Genomic DNA, 19,396 nt, shown 5'->3' on the forward strand with positions numbered 1-19,396 from the left:
CTACAGAGGAAGCGGCATTCTGCTGCTGTAAGATAGGGACAAAAAGCTTACGGCACCTGGTATTCCCAGGCGGTCTCCCATCCAAGTACTAACCAGGCCCGACCCTGCTTAGCTTCCGAGATCAGACGAGATCGGCGCGCTCAGGGTGGTGTGGCCGTAAGCCACAGCGGCTGCTGAAGACAGACCCTTTATACGTGCCAAAATAACACTGGCAGATCTGTTATTTCACATAGCAATCAACAATAATGGGGATTTTCTCTAACAGTCAACAGCAAAACTAAGAAATAACTACTCCACCCAACAAGAATTTTCCGTATGGCCTGATCAAACATTTGGCTCTGTTCCAAGTCCATTTTCGTCCGAAATTGCTCAAAACGTACATCGGTGAGCCACACGTCCTTGTGGACGACGTATTGGGTCATTGTGCCCAAAACCCAGACTGCGCTCATTCATTCGGCAGCAGTGCAGACTTTACAGAGGTGACTTTCCAGCGCCTAATACCCGATTGCCGAAAGCGACGTGACATAAAACAGAAGTGCAAAACAGAGCGTGAAATACAGGCTGCAAAATAAAAGTAGTTTTGGCGTGCCCTGTCTCAACTACAGAGGAAGCGGCATTCTGCTGCTGTAAGATAGGCAGGAAAAGATGGGGAAAAAGCTTACGGCACCTGGTATTCCCAGGCGGTCTCCCATCCAAGTACTAACCAGGCCCGACCCTGCTTAGCTTCCGAGATCAGACGAGATCGGGCGCGCTCAGGGTGGTGTGGCCGTAAGCCACAGCGGCTGCTGAAGACAGACCCTTTATACGTGCCAAAATAACACTGGCAGATCTGTTATTTCACATAGCAATCAACAATAATGGGGATTTTCTCTAACAGTCAACAGCAAAACTAAGAAATAACTACTCCACCCAACAAGAATTTTCCGTATGGCCTGATCAAACATTTGGCTCTGTTCCAAGTCCATTTTCGTCCGAAATTGCTCAAAACGTACATCGGTGAGCCACACGTCCTTGTGGACGACGTATTGGGTCATTGTGCCCAAAACCCAGACTGCGCTCATTCATTCGGCAGCAGTGCAGACTTTACAGAGGTGACTTTCCAGCGCCTGATACCCGATTGCCGAAAGCGACGTGACAAAACAGAAGTGCAAAACAGAGCGTGAAATACAGGCTGCAAAATAAAAGTAGTTTTGGCGTGCCCTGTCTCAACTACAGAGGAAGCGGCATTCTGCTGCTGTAAGATAGGCAGGAAAAGATGGGACAAAAAGCTTACGGCACCTGGTATTCCCAGGCGGTCTCCCATCCAAGTACTAACCAGGCCCGACCCTGCTTAGCTTCCGAGATCAGACGAGATCGGGCGCGTCAGGGTGGTGTGGCCGTAAGCCACAGCGGCTGCTGAAGACAGACCCTTTATACGTGCCAAAATAACACTGGCAGATCTGTTATTTCACATAGCAATCAACAATAATGGGGATTTTCTCTAACAGTCAACAGCAAAACTAAGAAATAACTACTCCACCCAACAAGAATTTTCCGTATGGCCTGATCAAACATTTGGCTCTGTTCCAAGTCCATTTTCGTCCGAAATTGCTCAAAACGTACATCGGTGAGCCACACGTCCTTGTGGACGACGTATTGGGTCATTGTGCCCAAAACCCAGACTGCGCTCATTCATTCGGCAGCAGTGCAGACTTTACAGAGGTGACTTTCCAGCGCCTAATACCCGATTGCCGAAAGCGACGTGACATAAAACAGAAGTGCAAAACAGAGCGTGAAATACAGGCTGCAAAATAAAAGTAGTTTTGGCGTGCCCTGTCTCAACTACAGAGGAAGCGGCATTCTGCTGCTGTAAGATAGGGACAAAAAGCTTACGGCACCTGGTATTCCCAGGCGGTCTCCCATCCAAGTACTAACCAGGCCCGACCCTGCTTAGCTTCCGAGATCAGACGAGATCGGGCGCGCTCAGGGTGGTGTGGCCGTAAGCCACAGCGGCTGCTGAAGACAGACCCTTTATACGTGCCAAAATAACACTGGCAGATCTGTTATTTCACATAGCAATCAACAATAATGGGGATTTTCTCTAACAGTCAACAGCAAAACTAAGAAATAACTACTCCACCCAACAAGAATTTTCCGTATGGCCTGATCAAACATTTGGCTCTGTTCCAAGTCCATTTTCGTCCGAAATTGCTCAAAACGTACATCGGTGAGCCACACGTCCTTGTGGACGACGTATTGGGTCATTGTGCCCAAAACCCAGACTGCGCTCATTCATTCGGCAGCAGTGCAGACTTTACAGAGGTGACTTTCCAGCGCCTAATACCCGATTGCCGAAAGCGACGTGACATAAAACAGAAGTGCAAACAGAGCGTGAAATACAGGCTGCAAAATAAAAGTAGTTTTGGCGTGCCCTGTCTCAACTACAGAGGAAGCGGCATTCTGCTGCTGTAAGATAGGGACAAAAAGCTTACGGCACCTGGTATTCCCAGGCGGTCTCCCATCCAAGTACTAACCAGGCCCGACCCTGCTTAGCTTCCGAGATCAGACGAGATCGGGCGCGCTCAGGGTGGTGTGGCCGTAAGCCACAGCGGCTGCTGAAGACAGACCCTTTATACGTGCCAAAATAACACTGGCAGATCTGTTATTTCACATAGCAATCAACAATAATGGGGATTTTCTCTAACAGTCAACAGCAAAACTAAGAAATAACTACTCCACCCAACAAGAATTTTCCGTATGGCCTGATCAAACATTTGGCTCTGTTCCAAGTCCATTTTCGTCCGAAATTGCTCAAAACGTACATCGGTGAGCCACACGTCCTTGTGGACGACGTATTGGGTCATTGTGCCCAAAACCCAGACTGCGCTCATTCATTCGGCAGCAGTGCAGACTTTACAGAGGTGACTTTCCAGCGCCTAATACCCGATTGCCGAAAGCGACGTGACATAAAACAGAAGTGCAAAACAGAGCGTGAAATACAGGCTGCAAAATAAAAGTAGTTTTGGCGTGCCCTGTCTCAACTACAGAGGAAGCGGCATTCTGCTGCTGTAAGATAGGGACAAAAAGCTTACGGCACCTGGTATTCCCAGGCGGTCTCCCATCCAAGTACTAACCAGGCCCGACCCTGCTTAGCTTCCGAGATCAGACGAGATCGGGCGCGCTCAGGGTGGTGTGGCCGTAAGCCACAGCGGCTGCTGAAGACAGACCCTTTATACGTGCCAAAATAACACTGGCAGATCTGTTATTTCACATAGCAATCAACAATAATGGGGATTTTCTCTAACAGTCAACAGCAAAACTAAGAAATAACTACTCCACCCAACAAGAATTTTCCGTATGGCCTGATCAAACATTTGGCTCTGTTCCAAGTCCATTTTCGTCCGAAATTGCTCAAAACGTACATCGGTGAGCCACACGTCCTTGTGGACGACGTATTGGGTCATTGTGCCCAAAACCCAGACTGCGCTCATTCATTCGGCAGCAGTGCAGACTTTACAGAGGTGACTTTCCAGCGCCTAATACCCGATTGCCGAAAGCGACGTGACATAAAACAGAAGTGCAAAAAGAGCGTGAAATACAGGCTGCAAAATAAAAGTAGTTTTGGCGTGCCCTGTCTCAACTACAGAGGAAGCGGCATTCTGCTGCTGTAAGATAGGCAGGAAAAGATGGGGACAAAAAGCTTACGGCACCTGGTATTCCCAGGCGGTCTCCCATCCAAGTACTAACCAGGCCCGACCCTGCTTAGCTTCCGAGATCAGACGAGATCGGGCGCGCTCAGGGTGGTGTGGCCGTAAGCCACAGCGGCTGCTGAAGACAGACCCTTTATACGTGCCAAAATAACACTGGCAGATCTGTTATTTCACATAGCAATCAACAATAATGGGGATTTTCTCTAACAGTCAACAGCAAAACTAAGAAATAACTACTCCACCCAACAAGAATTTTCCGTATGGCCTGATCAAACATTTGGCTCTGTTCCAAGTCCATTTTCGTCCGAAATTGCTCAAAACGTACATCGGTGAGCCACACGTCCTTGTGGACGACGTATTGGGTCATTGTGCCCAAAACCCAGACTGCGCTCATTCATTCGGCAGCAGTGCAGACTTTACAGAGGTGACTTTCCAGCGCCTAATACCCGATTGCCGAAAGCGACGTGACATAAAACAGAAGTGCAAAACAGAGCGTGAAATACAGGCTGCAAAATAAAAGTAGTTTTGGCGTGCCCTGTCTCAACTACAGAGGAAGCGGCATTCTGCTGCTGTAAGATAGGCAGGAAAAGATGGGGACAAAAAGCTTACGGCACCTGGTATTCCCAGGCGGTCTCCCATCCAAGTACTAACCAGGCCCGACCCTGCTTAGCTTCCGAGATCAGACGAGATCGGGCGCGCTCAGGGTGGTGTGGCCGTAAGCCACAGCGGCTGCTGAAGACAGACCCTTTATACGTGCCAAAATAACACTGGCAGATCTGTTATTTCACATAGCAATCAACAATAATGGGGATTTTCTCTAACAGTCAACAGCAAAACTAAGAAATAACTACTCCACCCAACAAGAATTTTCCGTATGGCCTGATCAAACATTTGGCTCTGTTCCAAGTCCATTTTCGTCCGAAATTGCTCAAAACGTACATCGGTGAGCCACACGTCCTTGTGGACGACGTATTGGGTCATTGTGCCCAAAACCCAGACTGCGCTCATTCATTCGGCAGCAGTGCAGACTTTACAGAGGTGACTTTCCAGCGCCTAATACCCGATTGCCGAAAGCGACGTGACATAAAACAGAAGTGCAAAACAGAGCGTGAAATACAGGCTGCAAAATAAAAGTAGTTTTGGCGTGCCCTGTCTCAACTACAGAGGAAGCGGCATTCTGCTGCTGTAAGATAGGGACAAAAAGCTTACGGCACCTGGTATTCCCAGGCGGTCTCCCATCCAAGTACTAACCAGGCCCGACCCTGCTTAGCTTCCGAGATCAGACGAGATCGGGCGCGCTCAGGGTGGTGTGGCCGTAAGCCACAGCGGCTGCTGAAGACAGACCCTTTATACGTGCCAAAATAACACTGGCAGATCTGTTATTTCACATAGCAATCAACAATAATGGGGATTTTCTCTAACAGTCAACAGCAAAACTAAGAAATAACTACTCCACCCAACAAGAATTTTCCGTATGGCCTGATCAAACATTTGGCTCTGTTCCAAGTCCATTTTCGTCCGAAATTGCTCAAAACGTACATCGGTGAGCCACACGTCCTTGTGGACGACGTATTGGGTCATTGTGCCCAAAACCCAGACTGCGCTCATTCATTCGGCAGCAGTGCAGACTTTACAGAGGTGACTTTCCAGCGCCTAATACCCGATTGCCGAAAGCGACGTGACATAAAACAGAAGTGCAAAACAGAGCGTGAAATACAGGCTGCAAAATAAAAGTAGTTTTGGCGTGCCCTGTCTCAACTACAGAGGAAGCGGCATTCTGCTGCTGTAAGATAGGGACAAAAAGCTTACGGCACCTGGTATTCCCAGGCGGTCTCCCATCCAAGTACTAACCAGGCCCGACCCTGCTTAGCTTCCGAGATCAGACGAGATCGGGCGCGCTCAGGGTGGTGTGGCCGTAAGCCACAGCGGCTGCTGAAGACAGACCCTTTATACGTGCCAAAATAACACTGGCAGATCTGTTATTTCACATAGCAATCAACAATAATGGGGATTTTCTCTAACAGTCAACAGCAAAACTAAGAAATAACTACTCCACCCAACAAGAATTTTCCGTATGGCCTGATCAAACATTTGGCTCTGTTCCAAGTCCATTTTCGTCCGAAATTGCTCAAAACGTACATCGGTGAGCCACACGTCCTTGTGGACGACGTATTGGGTCATTGTGCCCAAAACCCAGACTGCGCTCATTCATTCGGCAGCAGTGCAGACTTTACAGAGGTGACTTTCCAGCGCCTAATACCCGATTGCCGAAAGCGACGTGACATAAAACAGAAGTGCAAAACAGAGCGTGAAATACAGGCTGCAAAATAAAAGTAGTTTTGGCGTGCCCTGTCTCAACTACAGAGGAAGCGGCATTCTGCTGCTGTAAGATAGGCAGGAAAAGATGGGGACAAAAAGCTTACGGCACCTGGTATTCCCAGGCGGTCTCCCATCCAAGTACTAACCAGGCCCGACCCTGCTTAGCTTCCGAGATCAGACGAGATCGGGCGCGCTCAGGGTGGTGTGGCCGTAAGCCACAGCGGCTGCTGAAGACAGACCCTTTATACGTGCCAAAATAACACTGGCAGATCTGTTATTTCACATAGCAATCAACAATAATGGGGATTTTCTCTAACAGTCAACAGCAAAACTAAGAAATAACTACTCCACCCAACAAGAATTTTCCGTATGGCCTGATCAAACATTTGGCTCTGTTCCAAGTCCATTTTCGTCCGAAATTGCTCAAAACGTACATCGGTGAGCCACACGTCCTTGTGGACGACGTATTGGGTCATTGTGCCCAAAACCCAGACTGCGCTCATTCATTCGGCAGCAGTGCAGACTTTACAGAGGTGACTTTCCAGCGCCTAATACCCGATTGCCGAAAGCGACGTGACATAAAACAGAAGTGCAAAACAGAGCGTGAAATACAGGCTGCAAAATAAAAGTAGTTTTGGCGTGCCCTGTCTCAACTACAGAGGAAGCGGCATTCTGCTGCTGTAAGATAGGGGAAAAAGCTTACGGCACCTGGTATTCCCAGGCGGTCTCCCATCCAAGTACTAACCAGGCCCGACCCTGCTTAGCTTCCGAGATCAGACGAGATCGGGCGCGCTCAGGGTGGTGTGGCCGTAAGCCACAGCGGCTGCTGAAGACAGACCCTTTATACGTGCCAAAATAACACTGGCAGATCTGTTATTTCACATAGCAATCAACAATAATGGGGATTTTCTCTAACAGTCAACAGCAAAACTAAGAAATAACTACTCCACCCAACAAGAATTTTCCGTATGGCCTGATCAAACATTTGGCTCTGTTCCAAGTCCATTTTCGTCCGAAATTGCTCAAAACGTACATCGGTGAGCCACACGTCCTTGTGGACGACGTATTGGGTCATTGTGCCCAAAACCCAGACTGCGCTCATTCATTCGGCAGCAGTGCAGACTTTACAGAGGTGACTTTCCAGCGCCTAATACCCGATTGCCGAAAGCGACGTGACATAAAACAGAAGTGCAAAACAGAGCGTGAAATACAGGCTGCAAAATAAAAGTAGTTTTGGCGTGCCCTGTCTCAACTACAGAGGAAGCGGCATTCTGCTGCTGTAAGATAGGCACAAAAAGCTTACGGCACCTGGTATTCCCAGGCGGTCTCCCATCCAAGTACTAACCAGGCCCGACCCTGCTTAGCTTCCGAGATCAGACGAGATCGGGCGCGCTCAGGGTGGTGTGGCCGTAAGCCACAGCGGCTGCTGAAGACAGACCCTTTATACGTGCCAAAATAACACTGGCAGATCTGTTATTTCACATAGCAATCAACAATAATGGGGATTTTCTCTAACAGTCAACAGCAAAACTAAGAAATAACTACTCCACCCAACAAGAATTTTCCGTATGGCCTGATCAAACATTTGGCTCTGTTCCAAGTCCATTTTCGTCCGAAATTGCTCAAAACGTACATCGGTGAGCCACACGTCCTTGTGGACGACGTATTGGGTCATTGTGCCCAAAACCCAGACTGCGCTCATTCATTCGGCAGCAGTGCAGACTTTACAGAGGTGACTTTCCAGCGCCTAATACCCGATTGCCGAAAGCGACGTGACATAAAACAGAAGTGCAAAACAGAGCGTGAAATACAGGCTGCAAAATAAAAGTAGTTTTGGCGTGCCCTGTCTCAACTACAGAGGAAGCGGCATTCTGCTGCTGTAAGATAGGGGACAAAAAGCTTACGGCACCTGGTATTCCCAGGCGGTCTCCCATCCAAGTACTAACCAGGCCCGACCCTGCTTAGCTTCCGAGATCAGACGAGATCGGGCGCGCTCAGGGTGGTGTGGCCGTAAGCCACAGCGGCTGCTGAAGACAGACCCTTTATACGTGCCAAAATAACACTGGCAGATCTGTTATTTCACATAGCAATCAACAATAATGGGGATTTTCTCTAACAGTCAACAGCAAAACTAAGAAATAACTACTCCACCCAACAAGAATTTTCCGTATGGCCTGATCAAACATTTGGCTCTGTTCCAAGTCCATTTTCGTCCGAAATTGCTCAAAACGTACATCGGTGAGCCACACGTCCTTGTGGACGACGTATTGGGTCATTGTGCCCAAAACCCAGACTGCGCTCATTCATTCGGCAGCAGTGCAGACTTTACAGAGGTGACTTTCCAGCGCCTAATACCCGATTGCCGAAAGCGACGTGACATAAAACAGAAGTGCAAAACAGAGCGTGAAATACAGGCTGCAAAATAAAAGTAGTTTTGGCGTGCCCTGTCTCAACTACAGAGGAAGCGGCATTCTGCTGCTGTAAGATAGGCAGGGACAAAAAGCTTACGGCACCTGGTATTCCCAGGCGGTCTCCCATCCAAGTACTAACCAGGCCCGACCCTGCTTAGCTTCCGAGATCAGACGAGATCGGGCGCGCTCAGGGTGGTGTGGCCGTAAGCCACAGCGGCTGCTGAAGACAGACCCTTTATACGTGCCAAAATAACACTGGCAGATCTGTTATTTCACATAGCAATCAACAATAATGGGGATTTTCTCTAACAGTCAACAGCAAAACTAAGAAATAACTACTCCACCCAACAAGAATTTTCCGTATGGCCTGATCAAACATTTGGCTCTGTTCCAAGTCCATTTTCGTCCGAAATTGCTCAAAACGTACATCGGTGAGCCACACGTCCTTGTGGACGACGTATTGGGTCATTGTGCCCAAAACCCAGACTGCGCTCATTCATTCGGCAGCAGTGCAGACTTTACAGAGGTGACTTTCCAGCGCCTAATACCCGATTGCCGAAAGCGACGTGACATAAAACAGAAGTGCAAAACAGAGCGTGAAATACAGGCTGCAAAATAAAAGTAGTTTTGGCGTGCCCTGTCTCAACTACAGAGGAAGCGGCATTCTGCTGCTGTAAGATAGGCAGGAAAAGATGGGGACAAAAAGCTTACGGCACCTGGTATTCCCAGGCGGTCTCCCATCCAAGTACTAACCAGGCCCGACCCTGCTTAGCTTCCGAGATCAGACGAGATCGGGCGCGCTCAGGGTGGTGTGGCCGTAAGCCACAGCGGCTGCTGAAGACAGACCCTTTATACGTGCCAAAATAACACTGGCAGATCTGTTATTTCACATAGCAATCAACAATAATGGGGATTTTCTCTAACAGTCAACAGCAAAACTAAGAAATAACTACTCCACCCAACAAGAATTTTCCGTATGGCCTGATCAAACATTTGGCTCTGTTCCAAGTCCATTTTCGTCCGAAATTGCTCAAAACGTACATCGGTGAGCCACACGTCCTTGTGGACGACGTATTGGGTCATTGTGCCCAAAACCCAGACTGCGCTCATTCATTCGGCAGCAGTGCAGACTTTACAGAGGTGACTTTCCAGCGCCTAATACCCGATTGCCGAAAGCGACGTGACATAAAACAGAAGTGCAAAACAGAGCGTGAAATACAGGCTGCAAAATAAAAGTAGTTTTGGCGTGCCCTGTCTCAACTACAGAGGAAGCGGCATTCTGCTGCTGTAAGATAGGGAACAAAAAGCTTACGGCACCTGGTATTCCCAGGCGGTCTCCCATCCAAGTACTAACCAGGCCCGACCCTGCTTAGCTTCCGAGATCAGACGAGATCGGGCGCGCTCAGGGTGGTGTGGCCGTAAGCCACAGCGGCTGCTGAAGACAGACCCTTTATACGTGCCAAAATAACACTGGCAGATCTGTTATTTCACATAGCAATCAACAATAATGGGGATTTTCTCTAACAGTCAACAGCAAAACTAAGAAATAACTACTCCACCCAACAAGAATTTTCCGTATGGCCTGATCAAACATTTGGCTCTGTTCCAAGTCCATTTTCGTCCGAAATTGCTCAAAACGTACATCGGTGAGCCACACGTCCTTGTGGACGACGTATTGGGTCATTGTGCCCAAAACCCAGACTGCGCTCATTCATTCGGCAGCAGTGCAGACTTTACAGAGGTGACTTTCCAGCGCCTAATACCCGATTGCCGAAAGCGACGTGACATAAAACAGAAGTGCAAAACAGAGCGTGAAATACAGGCTGCAAAATAAAAGTAGTTTTGGCGTGCCCTGTCTCAACTACAGAGGAAGCGGCATTCTGCTGCTGTAAGATAGGCAGGACAAAAAGCTTACGGCACCTGGTATTCCCAGGCGGTCTCCCATCCAAGTACTAACCAGGCCCGACCCTGCTTAGCTTCCGAGATCAGACGAGATCGGGCGCGCTCAGGGTGGTGTGGCCGTAAGCCACAGCGGCTGCTGAAGACAGACCCTTTATACGTGCCAAAATAACACTGGCAGATCTGTTATTTCACATAGCAATCAACAATAATGGGGATTTTCTCTAACAGTCAACAGCAAAACTAAGAAATAACTACTCCACCCAACAAGAATTTTCCGTATGGCCTGATCAAACATTTGGCTCTGTTCCAAGTCCATTTTCGTCCGAAATTGCTCAAAACGTACATCGGTGAGCCACACGTCCTTGTGGACGACGTATTGGGTCATTGTGCCCAAAACCCAGACTGCGCTCATTCATTCGGCAGCAGTGCAGACTTTACAGAGGTGACTTTCCAGCGCCTAATACCCGATTGCCGAAAGCGACGTGACATAAAACAGAAGTGCAAAACAGAGCGTGAAATACAGGCTGCAAAATAAAAGTAGTTTTGGCGTGCCCTGTCTCAACTACAGAGGAAGCGGCATTCTGCTGCTGTAAGATAGGCAGGAAAAGATGGGGACAAAAAGCTTACGGCACCTGGTATTCCCAGGCGGTCTCCCATCCAAGTACTAACCAGGCCCGACCCTGCTTAGCTTCCGAGATCAGACGAGATCGGGCGCGCTCAGGGTGGTGTGGCCGTAAGCCACAGCGGCTGCTGAAGACAGACCCTTTATACGTGCCAAAATAACACTGGCAGATCTGTTATTTCACATAGCAATCAACAATAATGGGGATTTTCTCTAACAGTCAACAGCAAAACTAAGAAATAACTACTCCACCCAACAAGAATTTTCCGTATGGCCTGATCAAACATTTGGCTCTGTTCCAAGTCCATTTTCGTCCGAAATTGCTCAAAACGTACATCGGTGAGCCACACGTCCTTGTGGACGACGTATTGGGTCATTGTGCCCAAAACCCAGACTGCGCTCATTCATTCGGCAGCAGTGCAGACTTTACAGAGGTGACTTTCCAGCGCCTAATACCCGATTGCCGAAAGCGACGTGACATAAAACAGAAGTGCAAAACAGAGCGTGAAATACAGGCTGCAAAATAAAAGTAGTTTTGGCGTGCCCTGTCTCAACTACAGAGGAAGCGGCATTCTGCTGCTGTAAGATAGGGGACAAAAAGCTTACGGCACCTGGTATTCCCAGGCGGTCTCCCATCCAAGTACTAACCAGGCCCGACCCTGCTTAGCTTCCGAGATCAGACGAGATCGGGCGCGCTCAGGGTGGTGTGGCCGTAAGCCACAGCGGCTGCTGAAGACAGACCCTTTATACGTGCCAAAATAACACTGGCAGATCTGTTATTTCACATAGCAATCAACAATAATGGGGATTTTCTCTAACAGTCAACAGCAAAACTAAGAAATAACTACTCCACCCAACAAGAATTTTCCGTATGGCCTGATCAAACATTTGGCTCTGTTCCAAGTCCATTTTCGTCCGAAATTGCTCAAAACGTACATCGGTGAGCCACACGTCCTTGTGGACGACGTATTGGGTCATTGTGCCCAAAACCCAGACTGCGCTCATTCATTCGGCAGCAGTGCAGACTTTACAGAGGTGACTTTCCAGCGCCTAATACCCGATTGCCGAAAGCGACGTGACATAAAACAGAAGTGCAAAACAGAGCGTGAAATACAGGCTGCAAAATAAAAGTAGTTTTGGCGTGCCCTGTCTCAACTACAGAGGAAGCGGCATTCTGCTGCTGTAAGATAGGCAGGAAAAGATGGGGACAAAAAGCTTACGGCACCTGGTATTCCCAGGCGGTCTCCCATCCAAGTACTAACCAGGCCCGACCCTGCTTAGCTTCCGAGATCAGACGAGATCGGGCGCGCTCAGGGTGGTGTGGCCGTAAGCCACAGCGGCTGCTGAAGACAGACCCTTTATACGTGCCAAAATAACACTGGCAGATCTGTTATTTCACATAGCAATCAACAATAATGGGGATTTTCTCTAACAGTCAACAGCAAAACTAAGAAATAACTACTCCACCCAACAAGAATTTTCCGTATGGCCTGATCAAACATTTGGCTCTGTTCCAAGTCCATTTTCGTCCGAAATTGCTCAAAACGTACATCGGTGAGCCACACGTCCTTGTGGACGACGTATTGGGTCATTGTGCCCAAAACCCAGACTGCGCTCATTCATTCGGCAGCAGTGCAGACTTTACAGAGGTGACTTTCCAGCGCCTAATACCCGATTGCCGAAAGCGACGTGACATAAAACAGAAGTGCAAAACAGAGCGTGAAATACAGGCTGCAAAATAAAAGTAGTTTTGGCGTGCCCTGTCTCAACTACAGAGGAAGCGGCATTCTGCTGCTGTAAGATAGGCAGGAAAAGAGGGACAAAAAGCTTACGGCACCTGGTATTCCCAGGCGGTCTCCCATCCAAGTACTAACCAGGCCCGACCCTGCTTAGCTTCCGAGATCAGACGAGATCGGGCGCGCTCAGGGTGGTGTGGCCGTAAGCCACAGCGGCTGCTGAAGACAGACCCTTTATACGTGCCAAAATAACACTGGCAGATCTGTTATTTCACATAGCAATCAACAATAATGGGGATTTTCTCTAACAGTCAACAGCAAAACTAAGAAATAACTACTCCACCCAACAAGAATTTTCCGTATGGCCTGATCAAACATTTGGCTCTGTTCCAAGTCCATTTTCGTCCGAAATTGCTCAAAACGTACATCGGTGAGCCACACGTCCTTGTGGACGACGTATTGGGTCATTGTGCCCAAAACCCAGACTGCGCTCATTCATTCGGCAGCAGTGCAGACTTTACAGAGGTGACTTTCCAGCGCCTAATACCCGATTGCCGAAAGCGACGTGACATAAAACAGAAGTGCAAAACAGAGCGTGAAATACAGGCTGCAAAAAAAGTAGTTTTGGCGTGCCCTGTCTCAACTACAGAGGAAGCGGCATTCTGCTGCTGTAAGATAGGGACAAAAAGCTTACGGCACCTGGTATTCCCAGGCGGTCTCCCATCCAAGTACTAACCAGGCCCGACCCTGCTTAGCTTCCGAGATCAGACGAGATCGGCGCGCTCAGGGTGGTGTGGCCGTAAGCCACAGCGGCTGCTGAAGACAGACCCTTTATACGTGCCAAAATAACACTGGCAGATCTGTTATTTCACATAGCAATCAACAATAATGGGGATTTTCTCTAACAGTCAACAGCAAAACTAAGAAATAACTACTCCACCCAACAAGAATTTTCCGTATGGCCTGATCAAACATTTGGCTCTGTTCCAAGTCCATTTTCGTCCGAAATTGCTCAAAACGTACATCGGTGAGCCACACGTCCTTGTGGACGACGTATTGGGTCATTGTGCCCAAAACCCAGACTGCGCTCATTCATTCGGCAGCAGTGCAGACTTTACAGAGGTGACTTTCCAGCGCCTAATACCCGATTGCCGAAAGCGACGTGACATAAAACAGAAGTGCAAAACAGAGCGTGAAATACAGGCTGCAAAATAAAAGTAGTTTTGGCGTGCCCTCTCAACTACAGAGGAAGCGGCATTCTGCTGCTGTAAGATAGGCAGGAAAGATGGGGACAAAAAGCTTACGGCACCTGGTATTCCCAGGCGGTCTCCCATCCAAGTACTAACCAGGCCCGACCCTGCTTAGCTTCCGAGATCAGACGAGATCGGGCGCGCTCAGGGTGGTGTGGCCGTAAGCCACAGCGGCTGCTGAAGACAGACCCTTTATACGTGCCAAAATAACACTGGCAGATCTGTTATTTCACATAGCAATCAACAATAATGGGGATTTTCTCTAACAGTCAACAGCAAAACTAAGAATAACTACTCCACCCAACAAGAATTTTCCGTATGGCCTGATCAAACATTTGGCTCTGTTCCAAGTCCATTTTCGTCCGAAATTGGTACAAGATAACGACAAAAAGCTTACGGCACCTGGTATTCCCAGGCGGTCTCCCATCCAAGTACTAACCAGGCCCGACCCTGCTTAGCTTCCGAGATCAGACGAGATCGGGCGCGCTCAGGGTGGTGTGGCCGTAAGCCACAGCGGCTGCTGAAGACAGACCCTTTATACGTGCCAAAATAACACTGGCAGATCTGTTATTTCACATAGCAATCAACAATAATGGGGATTTTCTCTAACAGTCAACAGCAAAACTAAGAAATAACTACTCCACCCAACAAGAATTTTCCGTATGGCCTGATCAAACATTTGGCTCTGTTCCAAGTCCATTTTCGTCCGAAATTGCTCAAAACGTACATCGGTGAGCCACACGTCCTTGTGGACGACGTATTGGGTCATTGTGCCCAAAACCCAGACTGCGCTCATTCATTCGGCAGCAGTGCAGACTTTACAGAGGTGACTTTCCAGCGCCTAATACCCGATTGCCGAAAGCGACGTGACATAAAACAGAAGTGCAAAACAGAGCGTGAAATACAGGCTGCAAAATAAAAGTAGTTTTGGCGTGCCCTGTCTCAACTACAGAGGAAGCGGCATTCTGCTGCTGTAAGATAGGCAGGAAAAGATGGGGACAAAAAGCTTACGGCACCTGGTATTCCCAGGCGGTCTCCCATCCAAGTACTAACCAGGCCCGACCCTGCTTAGCTTCCGAGATCAGACGAGATCGGGCGCGCTCAGGGTGGTGTGGCCGTAAGCCACAGCGGCTGCTGAAGACAGACCCTTTATACGTGCCAAAATAACACTGGCAGATCTGTTATTTCACATAGCAATCAACAATAATGGGGATTTTCTCTAACAGTCAACAGCAAAACTAAGAAATAACTACTCCACCCAACAAGAATTTTCCGTATGGCCTGATCAAACATTTGGCTCTGTTCCAAGTCCATTTTCGTCCGAAATTGCTCAAAACGTACATCGGTGAGCCACACGTCCTTGTGGACGACGTATTGGGTCATTGTGCCCAAAACCCAGACTGCGCTCATTCATTCGGCAGCAGTGCAGACTTTACAGAGGTGACTTTCCAGCGCCTAATACCCGATTGCCGAAAGCGACGTGACATAAAACAGAAGTGCAAAACAGAGCGTGAAATACAGGCTGCAAAATAAAAGTAGTTTTGGCGTGCCCTGTCTCAACTACAGAGGAAGCGGCATTCTGCTGCTGTAAGATAGCAGGAAAAGATGGGACAAAAAGCTTACGGCACCTGGTATTCCCAGGCGGTCTCCCATCCAAGTACTAACCAGGCCCGACCCTGCTTAGCTTCCGAGATCAGACGAGATCGGGCGCGCTCAGGGTGGTGTGGCCGTAAGCCACAGCGGCTGCTGAAGACAGACCCTTTATACGTGCCAAAATAACACTGGCAGATCTGTTATTTCACATAGCAATCAACAATAATGGGGATTTTCTCTAACAGTCAACAGCAAAACTAAGAAATAACTACTCCACCCAACAAGAATTTTCCGTATGGCCTGATCAAACATTTGGCTCTGTTCCAAGTCCATTTTCGTCCGAAATTGCTCAAAACGTACATCGGTGAGCCACACGTCCTTGTGGACGACGTATTGGGTCATTGTGCCCAAAACCCAGACTGCGCTCATTCATTCGGCAGCAGTGCAGACTTTACAGAGGTGACTTTCCAGCGCCTAATACCCGATTGCCGAAAGCGACGTGACATAAAACAGAAGTGCAAAACAGAGCGTGAAATACAGGCTGCAAAATAAAAGTAGTTTTGGCGTGCCCTGTCTCAACTACAGAGGAAGCGGCATTCTGCTGCTGTAAGATAGGGACAAAAAGCTTACGGCACCTGGTATTCCCAGGCGGTCTCCCATCCAAGTACTAACCAGGCCCGACCCTGCTTAGCTTCCGAGATCAGACGAGATCGGGCGCGCTCAGGGTGGTGTGGCCGTAAGCCACAGCGGCTGCTGAAGACAGACCCTTTATACGTGCCAAAATAACACTGGCAGATCTGTTATTTCACATAGCAATCAACAATAATGGGGATTTTCTCTAACAGTCAACAGCAAACTAAGAAATAACTACTCCACCCAACAAGAATTTTCCGTATGGCCTGATCAAACATTTGGCTCTGTTCCAAGTCCATTTTCGTCCGAAATTGCTCAAAACGTACATCGGTGAGCCACACGTCCTTGTGGACGACGTATTGGGTCATTGTGCCCAAAACCCAGACTGCGCTCATTCATTCGGCAGCAGTGCAGACTTTACAGAGGTGACTTTCCAGCGCCTAATACCCGATTGCCGAAAGCGACGTGACATAAAACAGAAGTGCAAAACAGAGCGTGAAATACAGGCTGCAAAATAAAAGTAGTTTTGGCGTGCCCTGTCTCAACTACAGAGGAAGCGGCATTCTGCTGCCTGTAAGATAGGCAGGAAAAGATGGGGACAAAAAGCTTACGGCACCTGGTATTCCCAGGCGGTCTCCCATCCAAGTACTAACCAGGCCGACCCTGCTTAGCTTCCGAGATCAGACGAGATCGGCGCGCTCAGGGTGTGTGGCCGTAAGCCACAGCGGCTGCTGAAGACAGACCCTTTATACGTGCCAAAATAACACTGGCAGATCTGTTATTTCACATAGCAATCAACAATAATGGGGATTTTCTCTAACAGTCAACAGCAAAACTAAGAAATAACTACTCCACCCAACAAGAATTTTCCGTATGGCCTGATCAAACATTTGGCTCTGTTCCAAGTCCATTTTCGTCCGAAATTGCTCAAAACGTACATCGGTGAGCCACACGTCCTTGTGGACGACGTATTGGGTCATTGTGCCCAAAACCCAGACTGCGCTCATTCATTCGGCAGCAGTGCAGACTTTACAGAGGTGACTTTCCAGCGCCTAATACCCGATTGCCGAAAGCGACGTGACATAAAACAGAAGTGCAAAACAGAGCGTGAAATACAGGCTGCAAAATAAAAGTAGTTTTTGGCGTGCCCTGTCTCAACTACAGAGGAAGCGGCATTCTGCTGCTGTAAGATAGGGACAAAAAGCTTACGGCACCTGGTATTCCCAGGCGGTCTCCCATCCAAGTACTAACCAGGCCCGACCCTGCTTAGCTTCCGAGATCAGACGAGATCGGGCGCGCTCAGGGTGGTGTGGCCGTAAGCCACAGCGGCTGCTGAAGACAGACCCTTTATACGTGCCAAAATAACACTGGCAGATCTGTTATTTCACATAGCAATCAACAATAATGGGGATTTTCTCTAACAGTCAACAGCAAAACTAAGAAATAACTACTCCACCCAACAAGAATTTTCCGTATGGCCTGATCAAACATTTGGCTCTGTTCCAAGTCCATTTTCGTCCGAAATTGCTCAAAACGTACATCGGTGAGCCACACGTCCTTGTGGACGACGTATTGGGTCATTGTGCCCAAAACCCAGACTGCGCTCATTCATTCGGCAGCAGTGCAGACTTTACAGAGGTGACTTTCCAGCGCCTAATACCCGATTGCCGAAAGCGACGTGACATAAAACAGAAGTGCAAAACAGAGCGTGAAATACAGGCTGCAAAATAAAAGTAGTTTTGGCGTGCCCTGTCTCAACTACAGAGGAAGCGGCATTCTGCTGCTGTAAGATAGGCAGGAAAAGATGGGGACAAAAAGCTTACGGCACCTGGTATTCCCAGGCGGTCTCCCATCCAAGTACTAACCAGGCCCGACCCTGCTTAGCTTCCGAGATCAGACGAGATCGGGCGCGCTCAGGGTGGTGTGGCCGTAAGCCACAGCGGCTGCTGAAGACAGACCCTTTATACGTGCCAAAATAACACTGGCAGATCTGTTATTTCACATAGCAATCAACAATAATGGGGATTTTCTCTAACAGTCAACAGCAAAACTAAGAAATAACTACTCCACCCAACAAGAATTTTCCGTATGGCCTGATCAAACATTTGGCTCTGTTCCAAGTCCATTTTCGTCCGAAATTGCTCAAAACGTACATCGGTGAGCCACACGTCCTTGTGGACGACGTATTGGGTCATTGTGCCCAAAACCCAGACTGCGCTCATTCATTCGGCAGCAGTGCAGACTTTACAGAGGTGACTTTCCAGCGCCTAATACCGATTGCCGAAAGCGACGTGACATAAAACAGAAGTGCAAAACAGAGCGTGAAATACAGGCTGCAAAATAAAAGTAGTTTTGGCGTGCCCTGTCTCAACTACAGAGGAAGCGGCATTCTGCTGCTGTAAGATAGGGACAAAAAGCTTACGGCACCTGGTATTCCCAGGCGGTCTCCCATCCAAGTACTAACCAGGCCCGACCCTGCTTAGCTTCCGAGATCAGACGAGATCGGCGCGCTCAGGGTGGTGTGGCCGTAAGCCACAGCGGCTGCTGAAGACAGACCCTTTATACGTGCCAAAATAACACTGGCAGATCTGTTATTTCACATAGCAATCAACAATAATGGGGATTTTCTCTAACAGTCAACAGCAAAACTAAGAAATAACTACTCCACCCAACAAGAATTTTCCGTATGGCCTGATCAAACATTTGGCTCTGTTCCAAGTCCATTTTCGTCCGAAATTGCTCAAAACGTACATCGGTGAGCCACACGTCCTTGTGGACGACGTATTGGGTCATTGTGCCCAAAACCCAGACTGCGCTCATTCATTCGGCAGCAGTGCAGACTTTACAGAGGTGACTTTCCAGCGCCTAATACCCGATTGCCGAAAGCGACGTGACATAAAACAGAAGTGCAAAACAGAGCGTGAAATACAGGCTGCAAAATAAAAGTAGTTTGGCGTGCCCTGTCTCAACTACAGAGGAAGCGGCATTCTGCTGCTGTAAGATAGGCAGGAAAAGATGGGGACAAAAAGCTTACGGCACCTGGTATTCCCAGGCGGTCTCCCATCCAAGTACTAACCAGGCCCGACCCTGCTTAGCTTCCGAGATCAGACGAGATCGGGCGCGCTCAGGGTGGTGTGGCCGTAAGCCACAGCGGCTGCTGAAGACAGACCCTTTATACGTGCCAAAATAACACTGGCAGATCTGTTATTTCACATAGCAATCAACAATAATGGGGATTTTT

General features: G+C 48.5%; 32 non-coding genes and 1 pseudogene across 32 annotated transcripts; all 33 read right to left on the reverse strand.

Annotated features, from left to right (window-relative positions):
- Positions 1-44: 44 nt before the first annotated feature.
- On the reverse strand, positions 45-162 carry LOC127141621 (5S ribosomal RNA). Its single transcript, XR_007812137.1, has one exon. It is a non-coding gene; the product is annotated as a 5S ribosomal RNA (ribosomal RNA).
- Positions 163-655: 493 nt separating this feature from the next.
- On the reverse strand, positions 656-774 carry LOC127141594 (5S ribosomal RNA). The gene has a single exon (XR_007812110.1). It is a non-coding gene; the product is annotated as a 5S ribosomal RNA (ribosomal RNA).
- A 492-nt stretch (positions 775-1,266) lies between these two features.
- LOC127141620 (5S ribosomal RNA) lies at positions 1,267-1,384 on the reverse strand. Its single transcript, XR_007812136.1, has one exon. It is a non-coding gene; the product is annotated as a 5S ribosomal RNA (ribosomal RNA).
- Positions 1,385-1,865: 481 nt separating this feature from the next.
- Positions 1,866-1,984, reverse strand: LOC127141605 (5S ribosomal RNA). The gene has a single exon (XR_007812121.1). It is a non-coding gene; the product is annotated as a 5S ribosomal RNA (ribosomal RNA).
- Positions 1,985-2,464: 480 nt separating this feature from the next.
- Positions 2,465-2,583, reverse strand: LOC127141616 (5S ribosomal RNA). The gene has a single exon (XR_007812132.1). It is a non-coding gene; the product is annotated as a 5S ribosomal RNA (ribosomal RNA).
- Positions 2,584-3,064: 481 nt separating this feature from the next.
- On the reverse strand, positions 3,065-3,183 carry LOC127141625 (5S ribosomal RNA). Its single transcript, XR_007812140.1, has one exon. It is a non-coding gene; the product is annotated as a 5S ribosomal RNA (ribosomal RNA).
- A 494-nt stretch (positions 3,184-3,677) lies between these two features.
- On the reverse strand, positions 3,678-3,796 carry LOC127141626 (5S ribosomal RNA). The gene has a single exon (XR_007812141.1). It is a non-coding gene; the product is annotated as a 5S ribosomal RNA (ribosomal RNA).
- Positions 3,797-4,291: 495 nt separating this feature from the next.
- Positions 4,292-4,410, reverse strand: LOC127141595 (5S ribosomal RNA). Its single transcript, XR_007812111.1, has one exon. It is a non-coding gene; the product is annotated as a 5S ribosomal RNA (ribosomal RNA).
- A 481-nt stretch (positions 4,411-4,891) lies between these two features.
- LOC127141596 (5S ribosomal RNA) lies at positions 4,892-5,010 on the reverse strand. Its single transcript, XR_007812112.1, has one exon. It is a non-coding gene; the product is annotated as a 5S ribosomal RNA (ribosomal RNA).
- A 481-nt stretch (positions 5,011-5,491) lies between these two features.
- On the reverse strand, positions 5,492-5,610 carry LOC127141597 (5S ribosomal RNA). Its single transcript, XR_007812113.1, has one exon. It is a non-coding gene; the product is annotated as a 5S ribosomal RNA (ribosomal RNA).
- Positions 5,611-6,105: 495 nt separating this feature from the next.
- Positions 6,106-6,224, reverse strand: LOC127141598 (5S ribosomal RNA). Its single transcript, XR_007812114.1, has one exon. It is a non-coding gene; the product is annotated as a 5S ribosomal RNA (ribosomal RNA).
- Positions 6,225-6,704: 480 nt separating this feature from the next.
- Positions 6,705-6,823, reverse strand: LOC127141599 (5S ribosomal RNA). The gene has a single exon (XR_007812115.1). It is a non-coding gene; the product is annotated as a 5S ribosomal RNA (ribosomal RNA).
- A 481-nt stretch (positions 6,824-7,304) lies between these two features.
- Positions 7,305-7,423, reverse strand: LOC127141600 (5S ribosomal RNA). Its single transcript, XR_007812116.1, has one exon. It is a non-coding gene; the product is annotated as a 5S ribosomal RNA (ribosomal RNA).
- Positions 7,424-7,905: 482 nt separating this feature from the next.
- LOC127141601 (5S ribosomal RNA) lies at positions 7,906-8,024 on the reverse strand. Its single transcript, XR_007812117.1, has one exon. It is a non-coding gene; the product is annotated as a 5S ribosomal RNA (ribosomal RNA).
- A 485-nt stretch (positions 8,025-8,509) lies between these two features.
- On the reverse strand, positions 8,510-8,628 carry LOC127141602 (5S ribosomal RNA). Its single transcript, XR_007812118.1, has one exon. It is a non-coding gene; the product is annotated as a 5S ribosomal RNA (ribosomal RNA).
- Positions 8,629-9,123: 495 nt separating this feature from the next.
- Positions 9,124-9,242, reverse strand: LOC127141603 (5S ribosomal RNA). Its single transcript, XR_007812119.1, has one exon. It is a non-coding gene; the product is annotated as a 5S ribosomal RNA (ribosomal RNA).
- Positions 9,243-9,724: 482 nt separating this feature from the next.
- Positions 9,725-9,843, reverse strand: LOC127141604 (5S ribosomal RNA). The gene has a single exon (XR_007812120.1). It is a non-coding gene; the product is annotated as a 5S ribosomal RNA (ribosomal RNA).
- A 484-nt stretch (positions 9,844-10,327) lies between these two features.
- On the reverse strand, positions 10,328-10,446 carry LOC127141606 (5S ribosomal RNA). Its single transcript, XR_007812122.1, has one exon. It is a non-coding gene; the product is annotated as a 5S ribosomal RNA (ribosomal RNA).
- A 495-nt stretch (positions 10,447-10,941) lies between these two features.
- LOC127141607 (5S ribosomal RNA) lies at positions 10,942-11,060 on the reverse strand. Its single transcript, XR_007812123.1, has one exon. It is a non-coding gene; the product is annotated as a 5S ribosomal RNA (ribosomal RNA).
- A 482-nt stretch (positions 11,061-11,542) lies between these two features.
- On the reverse strand, positions 11,543-11,661 carry LOC127141608 (5S ribosomal RNA). Its single transcript, XR_007812124.1, has one exon. It is a non-coding gene; the product is annotated as a 5S ribosomal RNA (ribosomal RNA).
- A 495-nt stretch (positions 11,662-12,156) lies between these two features.
- On the reverse strand, positions 12,157-12,275 carry LOC127141609 (5S ribosomal RNA). The gene has a single exon (XR_007812125.1). It is a non-coding gene; the product is annotated as a 5S ribosomal RNA (ribosomal RNA).
- Positions 12,276-12,768: 493 nt separating this feature from the next.
- Positions 12,769-12,887, reverse strand: LOC127141610 (5S ribosomal RNA). Its single transcript, XR_007812126.1, has one exon. It is a non-coding gene; the product is annotated as a 5S ribosomal RNA (ribosomal RNA).
- A 479-nt stretch (positions 12,888-13,366) lies between these two features.
- On the reverse strand, positions 13,367-13,484 carry LOC127141622 (5S ribosomal RNA). Its single transcript, XR_007812138.1, has one exon. It is a non-coding gene; the product is annotated as a 5S ribosomal RNA (ribosomal RNA).
- Positions 13,485-13,976: 492 nt separating this feature from the next.
- On the reverse strand, positions 13,977-14,095 carry LOC127141611 (5S ribosomal RNA). Its single transcript, XR_007812127.1, has one exon. It is a non-coding gene; the product is annotated as a 5S ribosomal RNA (ribosomal RNA).
- A 224-nt stretch (positions 14,096-14,319) lies between these two features.
- Positions 14,320-14,438, reverse strand: LOC127141612 (5S ribosomal RNA). The gene has a single exon (XR_007812128.1). It is a non-coding gene; the product is annotated as a 5S ribosomal RNA (ribosomal RNA).
- Positions 14,439-14,933: 495 nt separating this feature from the next.
- On the reverse strand, positions 14,934-15,052 carry LOC127141613 (5S ribosomal RNA). Its single transcript, XR_007812129.1, has one exon. It is a non-coding gene; the product is annotated as a 5S ribosomal RNA (ribosomal RNA).
- Positions 15,053-15,545: 493 nt separating this feature from the next.
- On the reverse strand, positions 15,546-15,664 carry LOC127141614 (5S ribosomal RNA). The gene has a single exon (XR_007812130.1). It is a non-coding gene; the product is annotated as a 5S ribosomal RNA (ribosomal RNA).
- Positions 15,665-16,145: 481 nt separating this feature from the next.
- On the reverse strand, positions 16,146-16,264 carry LOC127141615 (5S ribosomal RNA). The gene has a single exon (XR_007812131.1). It is a non-coding gene; the product is annotated as a 5S ribosomal RNA (ribosomal RNA).
- A 495-nt stretch (positions 16,265-16,759) lies between these two features.
- Positions 16,760-16,875, reverse strand: LOC127141624 (uncharacterized; annotated as a pseudogene).
- A 482-nt stretch (positions 16,876-17,357) lies between these two features.
- On the reverse strand, positions 17,358-17,476 carry LOC127141617 (5S ribosomal RNA). Its single transcript, XR_007812133.1, has one exon. It is a non-coding gene; the product is annotated as a 5S ribosomal RNA (ribosomal RNA).
- Positions 17,477-17,971: 495 nt separating this feature from the next.
- On the reverse strand, positions 17,972-18,090 carry LOC127141618 (5S ribosomal RNA). Its single transcript, XR_007812134.1, has one exon. It is a non-coding gene; the product is annotated as a 5S ribosomal RNA (ribosomal RNA).
- Positions 18,091-18,570: 480 nt separating this feature from the next.
- LOC127141623 (5S ribosomal RNA) lies at positions 18,571-18,688 on the reverse strand. The gene has a single exon (XR_007812139.1). It is a non-coding gene; the product is annotated as a 5S ribosomal RNA (ribosomal RNA).
- A 494-nt stretch (positions 18,689-19,182) lies between these two features.
- On the reverse strand, positions 19,183-19,301 carry LOC127141619 (5S ribosomal RNA). Its single transcript, XR_007812135.1, has one exon. It is a non-coding gene; the product is annotated as a 5S ribosomal RNA (ribosomal RNA).
- Positions 19,302-19,396: the final 95 nt, after the last annotated feature.

Source organism: Lates calcarifer, unplaced genomic scaffold (genome assembly GCF_001640805.2).
Source record: "Lates calcarifer isolate ASB-BC8 unplaced genomic scaffold, TLL_Latcal_v3 _unitig_5677_quiver_2886, whole genome shotgun sequence".
Classification (NCBI taxonomy): Eukaryota; Metazoa; Chordata; class Actinopteri; family Centropomidae; genus Lates; species Lates calcarifer.